General features: G+C 43.2%; 1 protein-coding gene across 3 annotated transcripts in view; it reads left to right on the forward strand.

The window, feature by feature from the left end:
• The first annotated feature begins 11495 nt into the window (after positions 1-11495).
• The window catches only part of LOC147103338 (cAMP-dependent protein kinase inhibitor alpha-like), a 164881-nt gene continuing 158153 nt past the window's right edge, over positions 11496-18223 (forward strand). The window contains exon 1 of one of the 3 annotated variants that reach the window (XM_085962821.1): positions 11496-11798. The gene's annotated coding sequence lies outside the window, so the exon portion shown is untranslated. The remainder of the gene's footprint in view (positions 11799-18223) is intronic. The other 2 variants (XM_085962820.1, XM_085962819.1) reach the window with 2 other exon arrangements.

Below are 18223 nucleotides of genomic sequence, written 5' to 3' on the forward strand. Positions count from 1 at the left end.
GTTTTGACATTTTAAATTGATCTCCAGCCTCACCCTTTTTGGGGGAGAGAGTTCCAGAGTGTCGCAGAGGGAACGGTCCCTACGGAATGCTGAAAGGGGGAGGGGAAGATGTGTTTGGTGGTGGCATCGCGCTGGAGGAGGCGGAAATGGCAGAGGATGATCCGTTGAATGTGAAAGCTGGTGGGGTGAAAGATGAGGACATGGAGAACCTTATGGCGGTTCTGGGAGGGAGGAGAAGGGGAATGTTACTACTAATGGCATTGTCTTGGCATGTCTTAAGAATGTATACAGTTCCCACCACTTATAGCGAGCGCGTTTGCCCAGTTATGAGTTGGACGGTTACACCTCAGTTATTGTAAAGGTCACTTTTGCTCTGGAGGTTGATTAACAGACCCAAATGTAAGTAGCCAAGGTAATCGCACCTTAACGAAGTACGAAGCGTTATTGAACAGCTGCTGGAAGACCTGGGTTTGCCTGAAATAAGCAAAGCTTTTAAGTTGGTAATTACAGAGGATTAAGTCATTAAAAGCAAAATGCTGCGCAGTTGGAAATCAGAAATAAAAACAAAAAATGCTGGAAAATACTCAGCAGGTCAGGCAGCATCTGTGGAGAGAGAAACAGAGTTAACGTTTCAGGTCGATGGCCTTTCGTCAGGTCTGGCGATGAGAACGAATTCTGATGAAAAGTTATTTAATTACACCATTAAGCAATTAAGGTAATCGCACTTTAATGAGGTGCGAAGAGCTGACTGAAGCTGCTTGAAGACCTTACTGTACCTGAAATACCGTAACCGGAGCTTTTAATGCAACGCTTTTGTAATTGACATCTATGGGAGTGGCAAATGGCTACCACGAGTTGCACAGTTGCCCGCAATAACCATGGGCGGTGTAAATGATGGCGACTGTATTTCATCTATCCCCAACAGACAAGTGCTAATCTTCCACGTTACTGTTAACAGATGAGAAATATTTTTTTTAATCGGGACGGAACGATATCCCGATGGGACTGGAAGTTGGCGGTGCTGCAGTCGGAATAATCGGGCTCTAAATGGGAAAAGCGGCTAAAAAACCAAATGAAGATGATTCATAACTCTGGCAAGGAATTAGAAACCCTTTGGAGAGGGAGCATTCTGCGTCCATATTACTATGGACTGTTGCCAAGTAGCGTTCCTGGCTTATAGCCAGGCAAAAAGAAAAGCTGAGCACTGCCTCAAACAGAATGTTAAGATGCTAAGAGACCAGCCTCCTGGGGAATCTTGCAAAAACAATGGGTTGAAAGGATAAAAAGGGAGGGTTTATAAAGAGTATAAAAGAAAAATGCAAGTCACAGCTGTGAGGATGTGGCAATCCTCAGCTTACTTTCCAGTATTTGCCTAAGATTGTAAATAGTAAGTAGGAGGGCTCTGTTTCTCTGAGAAATTGTTAAATAAACATAATTTGCCTCCTGGCTAAAAGCATAAAATTAAGTCTGCTCCAGCTCAAAATTTTGCCCTTCTGTAAAACTGCAGGCAGCTTGTCCTGAGGATCATTGAAGAGCAGCAGCCAGCATCAGACTGAGTGATGGGCACTGGAATGGCCCTTATCAAAGTTACAAATGACACGCTCTGTGACCATGGTGTACTATTCCTCCTCATCCTTCTCACCCTCTCTGCAGTCTTTGACACGGTCGACCACACCATCCTCCTCCCACGCCTCTTCTCCATTATCCAGCTGAGTGAGACTGCCCTCGGCTGGTTCCACTCTTACCTATCAGTCATAGCCAGAGAATCTCCTGCAGTGGCTTCTCGTCACGTCCCCCACTCTGTTGCCTCTGGTGTCCCCGAGGATCTATCCCTAGCCCCCTCCTATTTCTCATCTACATGCTGTAAGAGATGTAATAGCAGAGCACTTGGAAAACAATGACAGGATCGGACAAAGTCAACATGGATTTACAAAAGGTAAATCATGCTTGACTAATCTACTGGAATTTTTTGAGGATGTAACTGGTAGAATAGATAAGGGAGAACCAGTGGATGTGGAGTATTTGGACTTTCAGAAGGCTTTCGATAAGGTCCCGCATAAGAGACTAGCGTGCAAGGTTAAAGCAGATGGGATTGGGGGCAAGGTACTGACTTGGATAGAAAACTGGTTGGCAGACTTGAAGCAAAGAGTTGGAATAAACGGGTCTTTTTCCGAGTGGAAGGCAGTGACTAGTGGGGTACCGCAGGGATCGGTGCTAGGACCCCAGCTATTCACACTATATATTAATGATCTAGACGAGGGAACTAGATGTAATATCTCCAAGTTTGCAGATGACACAAAGCTGGGTGGGCATGTGTGCTGTGAGGAGGATGCAGAGAAACTCCAGTATGATTTGGACAGGTTGGGCGATTGGGCAGATGCATGGCAGATGCAGTATAATGTGGATAAATGCGAGGTTATCCACTTTGGTGGCAAAAACAGGAAGGCAGATTATTATCTGAACGGCAATAGATTGGGAAAAGGGGAAGTGCAACGAGACCTGGGTGTCTTTGTGCACCAGTCGCTGAAGGTAAGCATGCAGGTGCAGCAGGCGGTTAAGAAGGCAAATGGTATGCTGGCCTTCATAGCGAGAGGATTCGAATACAGGAGCAAGGGTGTCTTGCTGCAGTTGTACAGGGCCTTGGTGAGACCACACCTTGAGTATTGTGTGCAGTTTTGGTCGCCTTATCTGAGGAAGGATGTTCTTGCCATGGAGGGAGTGCAGCGAAGATTCACCAGACTGATACCTGGGATGGCAGGAATGACGTATGAAGAGAGATTGGGTCGATTAGGCTTATATTTGCTAGAGTTAAGAAGAATGAGAGGGGATCTCATTGAAACTTATACAATACTAACAGGACTAGACAGACTAGATGCAGGAAGGACGTTCCCGATGGTCGGGGAGTCCAGAACCAGGGGTCACAGTCTAAGGATAAGGGGTAGGCAATTTAGGACTGAGATGAGGAGGAATTTCTTCACCCAGAGAGTGGTGAACCTGTGGAATTCTCTGCCACAGAGGGCGGTGGAAGCCAGTTCATTAAATATATTCAAGAAAGAGTTGGATATATTTCTTAAGGCTAAAGGGATCAAGGGATATGGGGAGAAAGCAGGGACAGGGTACTGAATTTGGATGATCAGCCATGATCGCATTGCATGGCGGAGCAGGCTCGAGGGGCCAAATGGCCTACTCCTGCTCCTATCTTCTATGTTTCTATGTTTCTATGTCCCTCGGCGACATCATACGAAGGCATGAAGAGAGGTACCACGTGTACGCTGACGGCACCCAGCTCTACCTCATCACCACCTCTCCCAACCCCTCCACTGGCATGTTGTCAGACTGCTTGTCCGACATCCAGTCCGAAATGAACCTCAATTTCCTGCAATTAAACATTAGGAAGACCAAAGCATTGGGCTGGATTTTGCCAGCCCTGGGGAGACGGGTTTGGAGGTGGGACTGCCAGGAAAATGGCAGAATTTGGGGGTGGGTGCCCAACCCGCCCCCAACCCGCCTCATGCCATCTTGCCAGGAGGCGGGTAGCCGACCCATGCCTGGTCCCGCCTCCTCGAGGCGGGAAGGGGATTAATGCCAATTAACTGCCTGTTAACAGGTAGTTAACAGGCAGTTTTTTGGCTAATCCCTATTTTGAGCCCTGAAGTGTGGGCTTCCCGATGGCTCCGAACCACTCCAGGGTCAGCGAGGCATGCTGTCAGTCTGCGGGGGTCGGAGGGGCTGAGATGTCCGGTGTGCAGGTGAGTAATGGGTGCATGTGTGCAGAGGTACGTGTGTGAGGTGTGTGTAAAGTGTTTTAATAAGTTTTACTTACCTTTACTTTCTCCTGCAGGCTTCCTCCCTTCAGGTCTCGGGAGTCCCTCAGCTCACTGGCACAGAAAGCAGAATGGCCGCTGAACTGTCAAAAGCTGCAGCCTCTGCTTTCTGGTCAGGAAGGCTTTCTAATTGAGTCTTGAGTAAAGACACAACTTAGAGGACAGATGGTCAGTGTTTGACAGCTTCACAGAGCTGTCAAACGATGACATTTCATCTGTCAAAAGCTCTTGACAGATGAAACGGCACTCGTTGATGTCACCTGTAACTGGCTTTCCCTTAATTGGCCTGCTTAGCCTGCTGGGCGGGCTTAACAAGGTCAAACAAGGTCAACAAGTGGGAGTCCCGCCTCCAAAAACTCCCCATTGACAAAATCCAGCCCATTGTCTTTGACCCTTGCCACAAACTCTGTTCCCTCACCATCGATTCCATCCCCCTCCCTGGCCAGTGTCTCAGGAGAACATTGGAATAGTTGAGTCTGGAGGTAACAAAAGCATGGATGAGGGTTTCAGAGCAGAAAAGCTGAGGCAGGGAGGGAGGTGGGCAATGTTACGGAACAGCGGAGGAGAGAAAATTGGAAGAATATGTTTTTGATGGTAAGCCCAACATCTGGCACTTAAGAAACAGACAGGAAATTTTGTAAACTCAACCACAGATCCAGTTGGATTGGTGAGTAAAATGCTTCCAATAAACATAAACATTATCAGTTAAGGGGCTGGAAGAATCTTGTGCTGAAGTGGCTGGTTGCCAAAGACAACAATATTTACCACACTGGAGAAATTAGCAGTAGTTCTGAGAACCTGAGTCAGCTATGATCTAATTTACTGGACTGGATTGGACTTGGTAATTTGTTGTTTATCTATGAACTCCCTAATTGTTTAAAGGGGCACTCTCTTTATTAGCTGGCAGGAAGAAGAGCCAGACTAGATATGCATCATTCATTGCAAGGTTGACCATCACAAGAGACATCATGATATCTTCACAGAAAAAGGACATGTTTTGAAAGAAAAACTATTATTGCATCGTTATTGGTAAACAAAGGAAAAAGGGTTGGCAAACCCTGTTAATAAAGACATCCGCCTTGACTCCTGAAAGAATATGTAACACCCTCATGTCCTCAGGATGTGCTCAACGGCCAAAGAATTACTTTTGAAGTATAGTCACTGTTGCTTTGAGGGCATGCACAGCAGCTAACTTGTGGACAGCAAAGTCCCATGAACAAAAAATGAGAGAAATGACAAATGAATCTGTTTGGTGGTGTTGGTTGAGAGATTAATATTGACCAGGACACCAGGAGAACTTCCTGCTCTTCTTCGAATAGTGTCATGGGATCCTTGTCCATCCACTTGAACAGGCAGATAGGGCCTCAGTTTAAAATCTCATTGAAAAGACAGCACCTCCAACAATGCAGCACTCGCTCAGTACTGCATGGAAGTGTCAGCCAAAATGATGTGCTCAGCTCCTGTAATGGAGCTTGACTCCACAACTTTCTCAGAGGCAAAATTGTACCAGTGAACTAAGCTGATACGAATTCTGCAAATTGTTATCTTCTCAGGGCTAAATAATAGGTGAAGATAAATTAGGGCAAAGGGATTGGGTAGAACGGTGAGTTACAACAACTTATATTTATATAGTGCCTTTAACGTAGTAAAACGTCCCAAGGCTCGTCACAGGAGCATTATCAGAACAAAATTTGACACCAAGCCACATAAGGAGATGTTAGGGCAAGTGGCCAAAAGCCTGATCAAGGAGGTAGGTTTTAAGGAGCGTCTTACAGGAGGAAAGAGAGGTAGCGAGGCGGAGAGATTTAAAGAGGGAATAGCAGAGCTTAGGACCTAGGCAGCTGATGACACGGCCACCAATAGTGGAGCGATTAAAAATCAGGGATGTTCAAGAGACCAGAATTGGTGAAGTGCAGAGATCTCGGGGGATTGTAGGGCTGGAGGAGATTACAAAGATAGGGAAGAGTGAGGCCATGGAGGGATTGAAAACAAAGATGAGAATTTTAAAATCAAGGTGTTGATTAACTGGGAGCCAATGTAGGTTAGTGAGCACAGGGGAGATGGGTGAGCAGGACTTGGTGCGAGTTAGGACACGGGCAGCAGAGCTTTGGATGACCTCAAGTTTACGGAGGGTAGAAATAGGGAGGCCAGCCAGGAACGCATTGGAATAGTCACGTCTAGAGGTAACAAAGGCATGGATGAGGGTTATCACAATTCCCATTCACCTCTCCAGCCTGGACTCAAATGCAACCCAGATCAATGGGATGAAAATCTCCTGACATTCAGCTGCACAAATCCTATGTGAAATGAGGCTGGGCAGTCTTTTAAAAACTAAGCACTCAACACTAAACATTGCTTATTACAGTTGCAAATTCGCAATCCCACTTCGAGAAGCCATAAAGGTGGTTGGTGTAGGAGGGGATATTTTTCTGAGGTTACGTCTGAGGTATGTTGTTGGGAAAAGTACAGGGATCTTTATTCTGCCTCTGTTGTGCTATACCCGACAATGGGGCAAAAAGTGTAGGAATTGTTCCCTACCACTGACACTCTTGCCTTGCTGAGCACAAAAAAAAGTTACCAAAAAATAAGTGCTGTTACATGCTGTAACTCATTAATGACCTTGAACTATTACAATGATTCCCAATTTTATAAAGTTGATAGTATCAGTTACTTTATTAACTTTTGTTGAATGTTTTGAATCTTTGTAACTTTGCATATAGCACAAAATAACACTGGAGCACCGTCAGTGATATGTTTGTACTCCTCCGGTCTCATTATTTGGGTTCTCTATGGTGATAACAAGTCCATTTTAATTCTATTGATTTTATTTTCTTGCATGATGCATTACATTTTCACATTATGTTTTCACAAAAAGTTCTTTCAATGGTGTCATTAATTGATATATTTTATATTAAAGTCGTGAACACAAGAAAGCCTTGAATGACAAAAAATCTTTTAGCTACAAAACCATTGCAATCTTCTCGATTATGTGTCCACCGAATACATTTCATCTGAGGAAATATTCTGCACCCTCCAAAATTAAATCAAGATAAACGCCTTAACGTTCTTGCATTATCATTCTTAGACTTCCATTGGCATCATATTTCCAATTTGCCAGCATATTGCGAACCATTGGGTTTGATTATCTCAATTATTCTTACAATGCTCAATCCCGTTCTTATGCAGAATCCTAGTAATCTTTTTCAAAAGAGAGGTAAATGGATGCAGCATTAGCTTCTTTATCTGAGAATCTATTCTGCAAATACAACGTGAAAAAATAAATCATTTTGATCTCGTCCTGCTTGAAGCTTGTTAATTTTGCGCTCATGTCCTCTAGTTCTAATGATGATATCGCTAGTAATATTTGTTTTTATATATAGCCTTATTACATCAAAGTTTTTCACACAGTTAATTACTTTTGAAGTGCAGTGACTGTTGTGTCAGTTAATGCACTCATGATTTAAATTAAATGGCCGTAACAATTTTTGAATTCAGCACATTGTGTGTACAAACATGTCAGCCTTTTTGCAGGCCTTTCCAGAAATATATGTCTCATGAGGAACAATCATAATTTAAAAATATTACTCAATACAATTGTAGCAAAGTATTTACAAGAATAGCCAGTTTAGGGGTTATGTAATCATGGAAAACCCTCCCTAAACCGCTCCGCTTCTCTATCTCCTCCTTTAAGACTCTCCTTAAAACCTACCTCTTTGACCAAGCCTGTTCAAATGTCTCCTTATGTTGCTCGGTCGCTCCTGTGAAGTGCCTTGGGGTGTTTTACTACATTAAAGACGCTGTATAAATACAAGTTGTTATGAAATATTCTTCTTAGGCAGTCCCTCAGAACCGAGGATGACTTGCTTCCACACTAAAAATGAGTTCTCAGGTGACTGATGAGTCCAATGCGGGACCTACAATCTCTGTCACAGGTGGGGTTGTCCATGAAGGTCCTGACATTCCAGGTCCTGAACTTCATTTTTTTCAATTCAATTCAATTTTATTTGTCATATATGCAGCAGACGTGTGTACTGCACAATGAAATGTTGATTTTTGCGAGTCCTCCCAACATTGGAATAAATATGGCATAACAATGATAAAAATACTAATAGAAATACAGTAATAATAAATAAAACAACAGTAATAAATAATAATAAATTATTTGTTCATGAGTCTTATGGCCTGGGGGTAGTAGCTGTTTCGAAACCTGCTGGTACGAGACCGTATGCTTCGGTATCTCTTACCGGACGGGAGCAGGGCGAAGAGGTTGTGGCTGGGGTGGCTCGCGTCTTTAATGATTCTCAGGGCCTTCCTCCAGCACCTCTCGGGGTAGATATCCTGCACAGCAGTTAGTTTAACTCCTATAGTGTGTTGTGCAGCTTTCACCACCATCTGTAGAGCCTTGCGGTCTGTGGCGGTGCAGTTGCCATACCAGGTAGTGATGCAGCCGGACAGGATACTCTCAATGGTGCACCGGTAGAAGTTGGTGAGAATCTGGGGGGCCATTCCAAATTTCTTCAGTCTCCTGAGGAAAAACAGGCGTTGGCATACCTTCTTGGTTACAACGTCGATGTGATGGGACCACGTTAAGTCCTCCGTAATGAATACACCCAGGAATTTGAAGCTGCTGACCCTCTCCACCTCAGCCCCTTCGATGTAGATTGGGGTGTGTCCCTCCCCCTGCCACTTCCTGTAGTCCACGATCATCTCCTTTGTTTTGCTGATGTTGAGGGAGAGGTTGTTGTACTTGCACCATTCTCCTAGGGCTCTTACCTCCTCCCTGTAGCCTGTCTCGTCGCCATCTGTGATCAGGCCTACAATGGTAGTGTCATCAGTAAACTTGACGATGGAGTTGGAGTTGTGCGTGGCCACGTAATCGTGAGTAAACAGGGAATACAGAAGGGGGCTGAGCACACAACCCTGGGGAGCTCCCGTGTTCAGGATCAGTGTGGAGGAGGTGTTACTGCCTATTTTCACCACCTGGGGTCTGCCCGACAGGAAGTCCAGGATCCAGTTGCATAGGGAGGTGTTTAGTCCTAGCTCACTGAGCTTGTTGACAAGCCTGGAGGAAGATGCCTGTGCGTGAATTCTTTTAACGTGGGGTGGCCGTTGCACACCAGCTACCACACGGGCTTGACAGAGCAAGGTCTTGGTCCAATGGCAAGGGGATCCAAGACGATTGGAGACCAGGCTCTGCTACATCGGCCTAGCACACACACACACATACACACACATACTCCTACTGTCCTCCTCCCTCCTTCCTGCAGGTCCTCTCTGCCTGGGTTTCATAGGCTATAACCCTGTAGTAACAAAGGCATTAAACATTAAAAGATGCATCAAATGTTAAACTCAACCAAGTGCTTCCTGTGGAGTCCAAAATAGTATCGTCTCTTTCCCACCCCACCGCCCCCCCAACCCACCCAATCACCCAAAAATGGGCAACCCTCAGCATCTTAATAGCTCGTTTCATCCGATGGTGTGTGTAACTCCATTGTTTATTATGGTTTAACTTGAATTATACCTGTGCAAGAAATTGAGCATCTAACAAACTGGAGATGAAGAAACTTAAGGTTTTTCTACTTTTTTAAAGCTCCCATTTCAGAATATAAAGCTAGAATTTTTTTTTGCTCAAGTTAGAACACAGGACTAAACAATTTGGCACAAAATTGCACATTTTAGCTTTCCCTAAGAGCTGACTTTAAGGTTCAAGAACATCCTTCATTTCTAAGAAAATCAAACCTATAAAATATTATGAGCGAAGCTTGGCTCGGTTTCCATCGGTGCAACATTAAAATCTTAAAGCTGGAAAATCAATTTCGTGGTTGCTGCATATACATTTCATAAATTACGTCATGTGATACTTGGTGCACTAAAGATGCTTACAAAAATATTTTAAATACATATATTCTATATCAATGTTCCTTTAAAAAGGGCCCTTTTGAAAAAAAAAGTGAACAATTCATCTGAAGATTTCAACATATCGGAGACAATGTGTCGGACTGAATAGGAATTAAATTAGGATTCAGAACTACAATGAAACATGCAAAAAGACAAATTCATGCAATGATCATCCAAATGGGGTTTCATAGGTCTTGATGTTAGCTCCTTCTGCTCGCGTTTTGACTTGGAATGTTTGTTGTCCATGTTGTGGTGGAGCAGGGGTGGGAAAGTTAGGAGGAAAGAGACTTTTTTTTTGGATGATAATTATTAGGTTATTAAAGTCACAAGAAATAATCCCATTAGACAGGTTTAAATGTGCATGAAGCTTTAATTTTTTCTATCTTATGAAAATATTATGATGATATTAACAGAGGTCTGTTGAATAAGACATGGCAGCATCAGTACCCTAAACCTATTTAAAATACAGTCATGTCGTGTACTTCAGTGTCAATAAAGAACTGTGAGATAAATGAAAGTAATTCACTAGGTGACCTCAGGAAGACATAACCAAAGAGTTCAAATCCTCAAATTCCTTCACTGACACATCATCACAGTTAAATTATGTTTATATTACTTCAACGTTACCTGGTGTATCCATGGGTCATCACAGCACAATCATTTCTGGGGAAAGGAATTGCTTATTTTTTTGAAAGTGCAAGACTTGAAAAGCCATCAGCACTACTTCCAGGTTATGGAATGAGCTACCAGCCAAACATCGTGCGAAGGAATCGTCTGGTCCCACTGTACAGTGTGACCTTATAAATTGATTGAAGGTTTCCTCTATTGGGTACTTCCAGTGAAATCATGAACGTGCTCTTTTCGAACTGTTGTGTGTACTTTATGTGATATAATTACCCGCAGACAGTGTGGGATGGAGGGGGAGTACTGCTTTGATGAAAATTGTGTGGTGCTATTTCTAATCAAACATAGAATAGATTAACGACACAGATACCTATAATTGGCATTGCATCTCTGCAATGGAGGCTGCAGTTCCATATATATATATAATAATAATAATAAAATATATAGATAGAGAGCGCTGCCAAGTCAGGAAGCACTGATCCAAGACGTAAAACATAAACGTGATAGCTGCGTATTTCAGTAAAATTGCATTTTATCTTTGGGAGGGGGGAAGTTGCCAAAAATACAGTCGCTATTTGGAAAGTTTAACAATGAGGCTTGAGGCTTCATCTTTCTCTTCATGGTCCCCTAATACTTGTGGTTTCGTGTCACCTGCAGTCCATTACTGCTGTAAAACGTCGAACACACGGGTCCAGCCATTCAGAGATATCTACAGGAATTGCCCTCCCCCCCCAACCCCAGATCTGCGGAAAGAATCCAAGGTCTCCATTAAATATCATAACCCTCGACAAGCGGTAACACTCAAGAAAAAAACAACTGGTTAATGCAAAGATCCCACAGCGCGGAAATCGAGTTTATTTTATTTTAAAATTATTTACATGCACATTCACAAGGTGTGCTTTTTGTTCGTTCCAATTTCTCACAGTTGTGTGTGCGGATTTGAAGTGCGTGCCTGGTGCTGTAATCCCAAGTTCCGTTCATTGTCTGGATTTGCTCCGTGCATTGTATTTGGCAACACTGGCTGAATGCAAATACACAGGGCATCGTTGTGGAGCCCACCACTTTTTCCAGACAGCAGGGGTGGCGACGGATATGTAAATCAAATCCCAGCACAGGACGCTCCGTTTCGGGATTCAGCACACGCAACAGCATGATGTACAATACACGCAAACACTCTCCGTGGCCAGAGAGGGAACTCGGCTTAAATTGTCGTGGATATTCTCGCCCGCCAGCCTGCTGCCTCCCCCGGTGCAGCAGTGGTGGCGGCCAAGTCGCTGTCTTGGTACCGATACATTGTGTCACTTGTGAAACCTTGCACAGAATGACGCGCTGTAGGTGTGTGAATTACAAGGGGATTCCTGTCTTCTCTCGAAGTTAATCTGCACTCAATATCTTCTCCGCTCAAAAAAAAGATTTTGTTTTCTCTCTTGCTGTTTCATTTTCATCATTGGGGTAAGCAATTGTCGACTACATGTTTTATTTTGAAGAATTTGATGTCAAACTTGCCTGAATTACATTCAGGGTTAATAATGTCAGATTTAGGAAGCTGTGTTCGCCTTTATTTCCCCCCTCTCCCTATAAATGAAGACATCCCCCTCTCCTCTGTTTTGAAAGGAACGATTCCCTCTTTCGACAGTCGCATAACTGGTTTATTTCAGTCGAATTGGTGTCAGTTTCATGAATTCAGAACAGCGGCTCCCCGCTCGGATTCATTTAACAGCGAGTCAACGAATTGCAATTCAATTATCAGCGGCCCAACTGGTACAAAGCAGAGTAATTGCTATCAAGTCACTTGTAGAAAGACAGACGTGGAGATTTTTTTTAAATGGCTTTGAGGCAGAAGCGATTCGCAATGTTCAGTAAAAACAATCGCCTCTCCTCCTCCACCCTCCAATAAATCTGTGCTATGGTACACGAAATAGCGCCAACTAATTTTTGAGTTCCCCCAATAGAATCGTTAGTGACTGCATGGAAATCACATGCATTCTTAAATCATGTGATTGGCTTGCCCCGAAAAGAGCGTGCAGTGCTGTGCCATCGGGTAAGTGAGGAGATTTATTCCGCGTCAGGGTATATTTTGTGTTGGCGTGCCAAGAGTATTTCAAGATCTTTTGGGGGGGAGGGGAAGTTCTCTCCCTTTTAAATCGGGGCGATGTTATCTGATGTATTTAACTCGTAATCTTGTACCGGTCTGCTCTATTCACAGCACCGCGTTTGGTAGCTAATGAATTTAATTAACAATTTTAATAGGCATTAAAAAAAAATCTTTTGTGCTTGTTGTACAGCAACTGGAAATGAACCCGCCCCATTGTCGACGCGGCTTGATTTTATTGCGATTCGGCAGTTTCTCCCTGCCCATAGTTGGCCTCGCCACGGTTCAAACTGAAACTGTAAATATTGGGTCATTCCACATTTCCAGCTGTTTTCAATCAAAACATGTCGGGCTGGGGGGATATTGGGAATTACCAGGCGGGATGAGTTCCTGGAAGAGTCAGAAACAGATTTTCCCCTTTTTAAAAAAAAAAGTCTACAATTTCGAGATGTTGTCCCGCCTTGGCAAACATTCTCCTGAAGCAGACGTGTGCTGGGGCAGTATGACCCTTTGCAACGCAGTCTATTTAAAGCATTTAAATGACACCAAATAGTGCTGTGTTTACATCTTATAGTCACGGCACTTCAATATAATTGTATGTGGAGAGCTTTGGAAGATGTGATAAACGCAAGTCTTTTTAGACAACCAGTTGAAGAGCTGAGGGCAATGGGCTAAAAGACGACTTCATCACAATAATGGAACGAGCTTGTTGTGCCTTGTTCCAAATGGAATAATGTCTTGTAACCTTGTACTATGGCGACACTGCTTTTTTAAATGATTGGATTTCTGGTTTATAAGGGATACATGTGAAGTCAGTTGTCTGCCTGCCGCTGTTCAACGCAGTGCTTTTTGAAATGTTTAAAACGATAAGCTTCACTCTGCCCTCAGGACCTTTTTTTTTAAAAGGTGGACATTTAGTTAAGCCGGCTTTAAATATAGAGTAAACCTGGTACATCCCAATTCATTTGGCTCCAATACAGTGTAGCTTAAAACCTGTTTGCTGGTGAATAAAGTCTGTCATAGTCTTGCATACTGATCCCATATATGAGGGCGCCTCTTCTAGTTTTATTAATTTATAGATCATTTGTTTATCCACCCCCATCAAAAGAGAACACACCTCTGTCCTGCATAGGGGATAAGAAAAAACTTGATTGACAGACAATCTCTCTCTCAATATTTGCATTAATATGGCCATTGAGGCACACAATTCTCTTGTTCCTCCCAAACTCCTCGTCGTACATACTCCTATTCCTCCTGCGTCCTCACTAATAAAGTCAACTCCTTTCCCTGTCTTCTACACTGATTCTTTCACAGGACCTCAAAGTTGTGGACTCCTTGCCTTCCTTCCCTCCTACAATCCACACGCGTTTAAACCTTAAGCTTGGCCTCACCTAATCATCACATTGTGCTTTACCTTGTCTTCTCTCTCTTCAGTCTTTGTGGTTTCTTGCACTGTGGGCCTTCACCTACATTTCTGAATAAAAATGGACGATTTGCATCCTTGCTTGGCACCCAGCTTGTAACACTCAAGCACGCATCAGTTGGAATTGTAATCTAGTGCTGTCCTGAAGCTTGCTGAAGTGACACCTCTAAGACAAAGCTTAAATGGTGGCTAGGTCACCTCCAGTATTATCTTTGCGAGCCAGACCTCTTGTCACATTGAAAATCATTTAAAGAACAGATGCTAAGATTTCTTTGTAGATGTAGAAAGATGTCTGTCTTTCAGAAATTGCATGTGCATATTGATTTTTGATTCTGTTCACTTTTAAATAAGATGTATAATTAAGAGTTGATTTTATTTTAAACTGCAAAAGATTTTGATGGCCCTAAACGCCTCCACCTCTCTACATTGCTCTCCTTTCAAGATGCTCCTTTAAAACTTACTGACCAAGCTTTTGGTAATCTTTCCTAATACTGTAGCTCCTTATGTGGCTTAGTGTCAAATTTTGTTTGATAATCGCTCTGGTGAAGCGCCTTGGGATGTTGTACTGCATTAAAGGCGCTATATAAATACAAGTTGTCGTTGATGAAAACAACAAATAAACCCAATACAGTCAGTTTTTGATTATTGTGGTAATGGGAGGTTCATTTCTATCACTCAATTTAACAGATATCTGGGTAGGAGCCACCATGGGAAGGGAGGAGTTGTGGGCTCTTTAATAGGTATATCATCACATTTCTTTTCTAGAATATTGGCTTTTACTTACTAGAAGTAGTCATAGAAACATAGAAGATAGGAGCAGGAGTAGGCCATTCGGCCCCTCGAGCCTGCTCCGCCATTCAATGCGATCATGGCTGATCATCCAAATTCAGTACCCTGTCCCTGCCTTCTCCCCATATCCCTTGATCTCTTTAGCGTTAAGAAATATATCTAACTCCTTCTTGAATATATTTAAAGACTTGGCCTCAACTGCCTTCTGTGGTAGAGAATTCCACAGGTTCACCACTCTCTAGGTGAAGAAATTCTTCCTCATCTCTGTCCTAAATGGCTTACCCCTTATCCTTAGACTGTGACCCCTGATTCTGGACTCTCCGACCATCGGGAACATTCTACCTGCATCTAGTTTGTCCAGACAAGTCAGAATTTTATAAGTTTTGATGAGATCCCCTCTCATTCTTCTAAACTCCAGCGAGTATAAGCCCATTCGACCCAATCTCTCCTCATACGTCATTCCTGCCATCCCAGGGATCAGCCTTGTGAATCTTCACTGAACTCCTTCCATGGCAAGAACATCCTTCCTCAGATAAGGTGACCAAAACTGCACACAGTACTCAAGGTGTGGTCTCACCAAGGCCCTGTACAACTGCAGCAGGACATCCTTGCTCCTGTACTTGAACCCTTTTGCTATGAAGGCCAACATACCATTTGCCTTCTTAACCGCCTGCTGCACCTGCATGCTTACCTTCAGCGACTGGTGCACAAGGACACCCAGGTCTCGTTGCACTTCCCCCTTCTCCCAGTCTATTGCCATTCAGATAATAGTCTGCCTTTCTGTTTTTGACACCAAAGTGGATAACCTCGCATTTATCCACGTTATATTGCATCTGCCATGCTTCTGCCCAATCACCCAACCTGTCCAAATCATCCTGGAGTTTCTCGGCATCCTCCTCACAGCACACATGCCCATCCAGCTTTGTGTCATCTGCAAACTTGGAGATATTACATCTAGTTCCCTTATCTAGATCATTAATGTATATTGTGAATAGCTGGGGTCCAAGGACTGATCCCTGCGGTACCCCACTAGTCACTGCCTGCCACTCGGAAAAAGACCCGTTAATTCCTACTCTCTGCTTTCTGTCCGCCAACCAGTTCTCTATCCAAGTCAATACCTTGCCCCCAATCCCATGTGCCTTAACTTTACACGCTAACCTCTTATGCGGGACCTTATCGAAAGCCTTTTGAAAGTCCAAATACACCACATCTACTGGTTCTCCCTTTTCTATTTTCCCAGTTACATCCTCAAAAAATTCCAGTAGATTAGTCAAGCACGATTTACCTTTTGTAAATCCATGTTGACTTTGTCCGATCCTGTCACTGTTATCTAAGTGCTCAGCTATTGCATCCTTTATAATGGACTCTAGCATTTTCCCCACTACCGATGTCAGGCTTACCGGTCTGTAATTCCCCGCTTTCTCTCTACCACCCTTTTTGAATAGTGGGGTGACATTAGCTACCCTCCAATCCATGGGTACTGTTCCAGATTCCAGCGAATTTTGGAAGATGATCAGCAATGCATCTACTATTTCTAGGGCCACTTCCTTAAGTACCCAAAGTCATGAACCGAAATATGTAGCCGCGTAGTAGAATTGTTTTTTTTAAGTAGGACTTTACCCCCCTTGAGATTGAGGTCTAGTTAATACACATCACCGATGGGTGTGGCAGCCACACAGCAGGATAGTAGCAGGGAGTGCACTGTGTGGCCTCAGCATCCCTGGTTTAGGGAAATTGCGAGTCTGCAGTGGGCTCAGCTTTGATGACCGCCTTCCCCTTTGCCCATGGTCGAAGAATTTCCATGTGGGAGCTTGCTGTGCACAAATTGGCGGCCACATTTCCTACATTTGCAAAAGTGACTACACTTCAAAAGTACTTCATTAAAGTGCTTTGGGATGACCTGTGGTTGTGAAAGGTGCTATATAAATGCAAGTCTTTCTTTCCTTCTTTTGAATATCGTGCAGTGTATATAATGGGCAGGCAATGCGATACTGCCCTATTTGCGGGTCTGCCCAAGCCGATTTTCTACCCAATGACTTCACGAAAGAAGAATCTCGGCAAAGAAGAAAAAAAAATAGCTTGGGGCAGGGCCGGCTGCCCCAGTGACTGAGGTGATGGACAGTGAGCAGAGCAGCAAGTAATCAACACCATGCAAAATGTTGGGGGAGATGAGTTGACAGAAAAAGGGTGGGGGGGACATGTTTTGGGGCAGTAAACTTCAGGCAGGGTTTAGGTATCATTAAATTTTTATAAATATTCTCTTTTTTTTTGGCTGGGTGTTGTATTCCCATCACAATTGCTGAATGGTTTTGAACTGTATATTAGCTCATCCAGCTTGCTCTATATATAGGCTCACAGCCAGGATCCATTCAGATAATTTTCATCTCTTGACTTCCTTTCCAGCTGTTTTTGACATCATTTCATTGTTAGTGAGATTGTGCAGAGGTGGGAGTAGTAGCTGTCATAAGTGATAATGGAAGCAAAGATTGAACAGCACTCTCTGCAAATGTATTCAGTAAACTGGGAGAAATAATGAATTATGAACAGCATTTGGGAAGGAAAGTTTTTTGGGGGAAAATCACTGAATGATCTTGAGCTTTAACTGCCGTGCTTTTGCTGAACGTATGCTTTATAATGATAACTCTTCTTCCTGACATCCATTCATAATTGCATCAACATCATTTGAATTGAATTAGACTTCCAGTGCAAGCATTATTGCAGAGAACAGCCCCTTTTTTTTGTATCCTCTAGATCATTAAAATAGATCTTCATGGTAATACTGTAGTGCTATTAAAGGCACTTTTGTTGCGTAAATGACTTGGGAGGAAGTGCCACCACAGCCACTGAAAACCTACCCAGGAGGTAGTTTCACTATGTGCCTCTAGAGTTGAAGTGGCATTGACAGCAAAGGTCCAGGTACCGCCACTGATATTTCCCATTGCGTCTGCCATGTTGATTAAGACCATGAAGTGGGTAGTAAAAAATGGGCCACATTCAGTGGATGGGAGCCACACTATTAGCATTCCATAATATGACTGGGTATGAGTGATGTCAGCGAGTATTGGTTAATTCCTTCAATTGATAATTATAGTCTGGTGGGATAGGGGGTGTGGTTGTTTCAAAGTACATCCTTTGATAAGGACCTAATTTTTTGTCGCCAGCTTCATCCATCACAGTGACCTTGGAGATGTGAAAAATCAAATGTCTAAGAGGTCAGAATGTGAATATTCCAATCCTTTGGTAGTATCGATTGCCCTCATCTGAGAAATGTCAGTATTGTTTTGTTTTTTTAAAAAGTCTCTCGTGTAAAGTATACAAAGACTCAACAAAAAAAATTGCTCAATATCTCCTGACCCGCATATTAAGTCTCCAGAGAGACTGATCCCTTTGAGAGCTCCGGTGCTAATTTGACATCAAATGAAGGTACCAAAATGAATCTGCTTTTTGGTTCTGAATAAATTGAATTGTGAAATGTGCTTTGATTCTGTATATTTCATGAATTCCACTTTATTTTACTTATTTACCATCCGTTTACTCCAATTATTTTTCTTGCCGTCTAAGTTCACCGTGTCG

Source organism: Somniosus microcephalus, chromosome 20, assembly GCF_052327205.1.
Source record: "Somniosus microcephalus isolate GS21.2 chromosome 20, FLI_Smic_1.0, whole genome shotgun sequence".
NCBI lineage: Eukaryota > Metazoa > Chordata > Chondrichthyes > Squaliformes > Somniosidae > Somniosus > Somniosus microcephalus.